Genomic DNA, 6,000 nt, shown 5'->3' with positions numbered 1-6,000 from the left:
ATAATTTCTGCAGTTAGGGCCGGGCACAGTGGCTCACGCCTGTAATCCCAGCACTTTGGGAGGCCAAGGCGGGCGGATCACGAGGTCAGGAGATCGAGACCATCCTGGCTAACACAGTGAAACACCGTCTCTACTAAAAAATACAAAAAAAAAAAAATTAGCCGGGTGCGGGGGTGGTCCCAGCTACTCGGGAGGCTGAGGCAAGAGAATGGCGGGAACCTGGGAGGTGGAGCTGGCAGTGAGCCGAGATAGCGCCACTGCAGTCCAGCCTGGGCAAAAGAGCAAGACTCCGTCTCAAAAAAAAAAAAAAAAAAAAAAAAAATTCTGCAGTTAGTTAAAACACTTGGTTACAAGTAGAACAGCATAAAATCAACTTAAAGTCAAAGAGGGAAATTTGTTATCAGCATTTAAAGGTGACTCACAGAACCAGAGGCAGAGATGCAGCCAGGGCTCAGTAATGGACTGGAAGCAAAGGCTCTGCTGCATTGGGAATCTTTCTCCTTCAGGGACTCTTCCATGTGTGCTTTGCTCTCCTTCCTTTCTCAGCAGGCTGGATTTCTGTGATCCCCAGGCAATGTAGCAAAATATGTCTACTACCAAATCATGAGTTTACATCTGTCCTGCTTACAAGACAGCCAGAGTGAGGCTGGAAAGAGGGAGTGGGAGACTGAGAACCAGCCCAGTAGGTCAGGTTCCCTAGAGTTGGCATTTTTCTTTTTTCTTTCTTTTTCTTTTTTTTCTTTTTTTTTTGAGATGGAGTCTTGCTCTTTTTGCCCGGGCTGGAGTGCAATGGCGTGATCTCGGCTCACCACAACCTCTGCCTCCTGGGTTCAAGCGATTCTCCTGCCTCAGCCCTCCGAGTAGCTGGGATTACAGGCATGCGCCACTATGCCTGGCTAACTTTGTATTTTTAGTAGAGATGGGGTTTCTCCATGTAGGTCAGGCTGGTCTTGACCTACTGACCTCAGGTGATCTGCCCACCTCAGCCTCCCAAAGTGCTGGGATTACAGGTGTGAGCCACCGCGCCTGGCTACAGTTGGCATTTTTGAGATCATCTAGTCTAGTAGTTTCTCTCTCTCTCTCTCTGTCATCCTCTAACTTTCTTTCACTCTGTTTCTCAGTTTAATGTTAGACATACTCTTATAGTCAAATATTCATGTAATCCATAAGTATATGGAGGAAAACACGAGAGGCTTCTCATAACCTCACTTCCCTCTTCACAGGGGTAGCCACTGTTAACAAGTATATACGCTTCCAGTTCATTTTCTGTGCATCCATATCAATATAAGTACATGTATATATCAGTTTTCTTTATTTCACTTAAAGTGGCTTGTATATATGCATTGATACTTGCCTTTTTTACTAAATATGAATTGAAGATCTTTCCATGTCAGTAATACAAATCTACTTCATTCTCTCTATAAATCATAATGAGTATGTCCTCAATTATGTAACCAGTTTGTGTTGATGAGTAATTAGGTTGATTCCACTTTATGATGGTTAATTTCTGTGTCAACTTGGCTCAGCTCTGGTCCCCAGGGGTTTGGTCAAACACCAGTCTACATGTTGCCGTGAAGGTATTTTTTTGCTGTGATTAATATTTAATGATTGCTTCTCTGAAAAACAAACCTAGAGCTTCATCTTCAGAGTAGCTGAATTACAACACAAATGGGACAACACAAGTTAGGACCTGGAGGGAACATGATTAGAAAACTGGCGATAAGGAGGTCTGGGGAACAAGTGAATGGACCCACCTCTCCGAATGAGTGAAAAATGAAAACATTTGTATTCCATGAGGAATACTCATCAAAGGGTGACCTCAGGAGAGGAGGATTTTTAATAATCAAGTGGAAAGGTTGATTTTTGTGTGGATACTACTCAGCCTTTTTCCACAACCCAAAGTTGTGCGTGGCAGTGGTGAAGGTATGCATGAGTTCAGCAACGTGGACTTTCACTAGCCAGGGCCAAGCTGGCCACAGCTGCTGCTGAGTGCCTAATCTGCCAGAAACAGAAATCAACACTGTGCTCCCACTGTGGCACCTTTCTCCAGGGTGATTCCAGCTACCTGGGGGCAGGTCGATTATATTGGACCACTTACACCATGGAAGCAGCAGCATTTTGTTCCTACTGGAATACACACTTACCCTACATAAGGATTTGCCTTCCCAGTACACAGTGCTTCTACCAAAACTATCACCTGTGAACTTACAGTATGCCTTATCTACTGTCACAGTATTCCACACAGCATTCCTTCTATTCAAGGAACTCACTTCAAGACAAGTGAAGTACAGCAGTGAGCCTGTGCTCATGGAATTCACTGGTGTTACCATATTCCCCACCATCTTGAAGCAGCTGGCTTGACAGACAGTGGAATGGCCTTTTGAAAATTCACAGCCGGGCATGGTGGCTTATGCCTGTAATCCCAGCACTTTGGGAGACGAAGGCAGGCAGATCACCTGAGGTCAGGAGTTTGAGACCAGCCTGACCAACATGAAGAAACCTCGTCTCTACTAAAAATACAAAATTAGGGCCGGGGGCGGTGGCTCACGCCTGTAATCCCAGCACTCTGGGAGACCAAGGTGGGCGGATCACAAGGTCAGGAGATCAAGAACATCCTGGCTAACATGGTGAAAGCCCGTCTCTACTAAAAATTACAAAAAATTAGCCAGGCGTGGTGGCAGGCACCTGTAGTCCCAGCTACTCGAGAGGCTGAGAATGGCGTGAACCCGGGAGGCAGAGCTTGCAGTGAGCTGTGATCGCACCACTGTACTCCAGCCTGGGCGACATAGTGAGACTCTATCTCAAAAAAAAAAAAAAAATTAGCCGGGCCTGGTGGCATGTGCCTGTAATCCCAGCTGCTTGGGAGGCTGAGGCAGGAGAATCTCTTGAACCTGGGAGGTGGAGGTTGCAGTGAGCCAAGATCGCACCATTGCACTCCAGCCTGGGCAACAAGAGTGAAACTCCACCTCAAAAAAAAAAAGTGCAGGGGAGGGGAGGGGAGGAGAAGGGAAGGGAGTTCAGTTACAGCACTAGCTAGGTGACCATACCTTGCAGGGCTGAGGCAAGGCTCCCCAAGAAGCCGTGTATTCTCTAAATCAGTGTCCGATACACAATACTGTTTCTCTGACAGACAGGATTTACAGGTGCAGGAATCCAGGGGTAGAAATGAGAGTGGCACTACACAATATTTGCAAAGCTTTTGCTTCCTGTTCCCATGACCTCATGTTCTGCTGGTCTACAAGTCTTAGTTCTGAAGGGAGGAATGCTTCCACCAGCTCACACAACAATGACTTCATTGAACTGGACAACAAGACAACCACCCAGCCATTGCAGGCTCTGCATGCCTCTGAGTCAACAGGTAAAGAAGGGAGCTACTCTACTGCCTGGGATGATTTTTTCCTAATTACGAAGGTCATTGGATTTCACAATAGAGGTAAGGAAAAATATGTCTGGGATGCAGGACATCCTTTGGGGTGTCTCTTAGAACTAACATTCCCTCTGATTAAAGTCAATGGAAAACTACAACAACTGAATCCAGGCAGGACTATGAATGGCTCAGCCCCTTCAGGAATGAAGGTTTGGGTCATCCCACCAGGCAAAAAAAACACACAACCAGCTGAAGTGCTTGCTGTGGACAAGGGAATATGGAATGGGTAATAGAGGAAGGTATTTATAAATATCAGGTATAATAAACACGTGACCAATTGTTTAAATGAGAATGGTAGTTGCTGTGAATATTTCTTATTTTCTTATGAATACGTCTGTGTGTGTGTGCATGTATGCGTAAAATCTTTTCTGTCTTCTTTAGCCCCTTACATACTATAGGATGTATTAACTTTACACCAGAGTATTTAAATACTCTTAACTTTTTTATCATAGTATTTAAGTTATAGGATATTAAGAGTGAAGATCATCTAAGGATTCTGCATCCTTTTCTGGGGGAAAAGTTAATGCGTTTTTCAGTTTTTTTTTTTTTTTTTTGAGACAGAGTCTTGCTCTGTCGCCCAGGCTGGAGTGCAGTGGCATATCTCGGCTCACTGCAACCTCCACCTGCCAGGTTTAAGCAATTCTCCTTCCTCAGCCTCCCAAGTAGCTGAGATTACAGGCGCCTGCCACCACACTCGACTAGTTTTTGTATTTTTAGTAGAGACGGGGTTTCGCCATGTTGGCCAGATTGGTCTCGATCTCCTGCCCTCTGGTGATCCACCCACCTCGGCCTCCCAAAGTGCTGCAATTACAGGCATGAGCCACTACGCCTGGCCATTGCATTTTCGGTTCTATGCCAGATAGTTGTATCCTGTTAGGCAGAAGTATGACTTTGTTATTATCTTTATATGGAGATTAAGTGTAGTTTTAGGGGATGTGTACCGGTGCCAAGTTGACAAGAGATAGACTGGTGATTAATTTTATGTGTTAACTTGACTAGGACATGATATCCAGTAGTTTTGTTAAATACTAGTCTAAGTGTTGTTATAAAGGTATTTTTTAGATGTCATTAACATTGAAATCAGTAGACTTTGAGTAAAGCAGATTACCCTCCATAATGTGGGTGAGCTTCATCCAATCAGAGAAGGCTTAAGCAAAGACAGGTTTCCTGAAAAAGAAGCACTTCTCAAAACTGCAAGATGATTCCGGCCTCTTGCTGTGCAAAATTAGGACTCAAGACTGCAACATCAATACTTACCTTCATTTCCAGCCTGCTCACCTGCCCTACACATTTCAGATGTGCCAGCCCCGACAATCACTAGTAAGTTTCTTAAAATAAATTTGCTCTCAGCTGGGCACGGTGGCTCACACCTGTAATCCCAGCACTTTGGGAGGCTGAGGCGGGTGGATCACCTGGGGTCGGGAGTTCAAGATCAGCCTGGCCAACATGGAGAAACTGTCTCTTCTAAAAATACAAAATTAGCTTGGTGTGGTGGCACATGCCTGTAATCCCACCTACTTGGGAGGCTGAGGTAGAAGAATCACTTGAACCTGGGAGGTGGAGGTTGCAGTGAGCCGAGATTGCGCTATTGCACTCCAGCCTGGGCAACAAGAGCAAAACTCCATCTCAAAAAATAAATAAATAAATAAATTCACATACTCTCTCCATTTTTTATATATATATATATATATATATATATAAAATGTCTCTATATATAGAGATATATATTATATATAGAGATATATACATACAGATATATAGATCTATATATCGATATATAGAGAGATATATACATCTATATATCTCTCTATAGAGAAAGATATATAGATATATATGGTCTGGTTCTCTTCTGGAGATCCCTAATACAACACTCAAAAAATTAACGAATTGTACACCCACATACACAGTAGCTTTATTCATAATAGCCAAAGGACAGACACAACCCACATGTCCATCAACAGATGAATGGATAAAGAAAATGCGGTAGATACATTCAATGGAATATTATTCAGGCTTAAAAAGGAAGGAAATCCTGACACGTGCTGCAACAATGATGAACCTTGAAGAGATCGTGCCAAGTGAAGTAAGTTAATCACAAATGGACAAATACTGTATGATTATAGTTATACAAGATAACTAGAGTTATCAAACTCATAGAGATAAAAAGTAGAATGGTGGTTGCCAGGCGTTAGGTAAGCAGGGAATGGGCAGTTAGTGTTTAATGATTATGGAGTTACAGTTTGAGATGATGGAAAAGTTCTGGAGATGGATGATGGAGCAGGCTGCACAACAGTGTGAATGTACTTAATGCCAATGAATTATACATTTAAAAATGGTTAAAATGGGAAATTTTATGTCATGTATATTTTACCACAAAAGGGGGAAATATTTTTTAAAATTAACAAATTAAGAAAAACTGTACACACTGTTTGTATTATCCCCTCAGAGCTGTATTCTTGGCAGTTGAATCTCTTAGTTGGACTTATCGGAAGATATTTTGGAGGAGGCTTCCTTGGGCAACACAGTAGTTACCTTGGCAACTCTACACACATGTAGTGCTGTCTCTGTATTTT

Source organism: Hylobates moloch, unplaced genomic scaffold (genome assembly GCF_009828535.3).
Source record: "Hylobates moloch isolate HMO894 unplaced genomic scaffold, HMol_V3 SCAFFOLD_10, whole genome shotgun sequence".
Taxonomy (NCBI): domain Eukaryota; kingdom Metazoa; phylum Chordata; class Mammalia; order Primates; family Hylobatidae; genus Hylobates; species Hylobates moloch.
The sequence above is the reverse complement of the archived record's forward strand: the minus strand, read 5'-3'. Positions refer to the sequence as shown.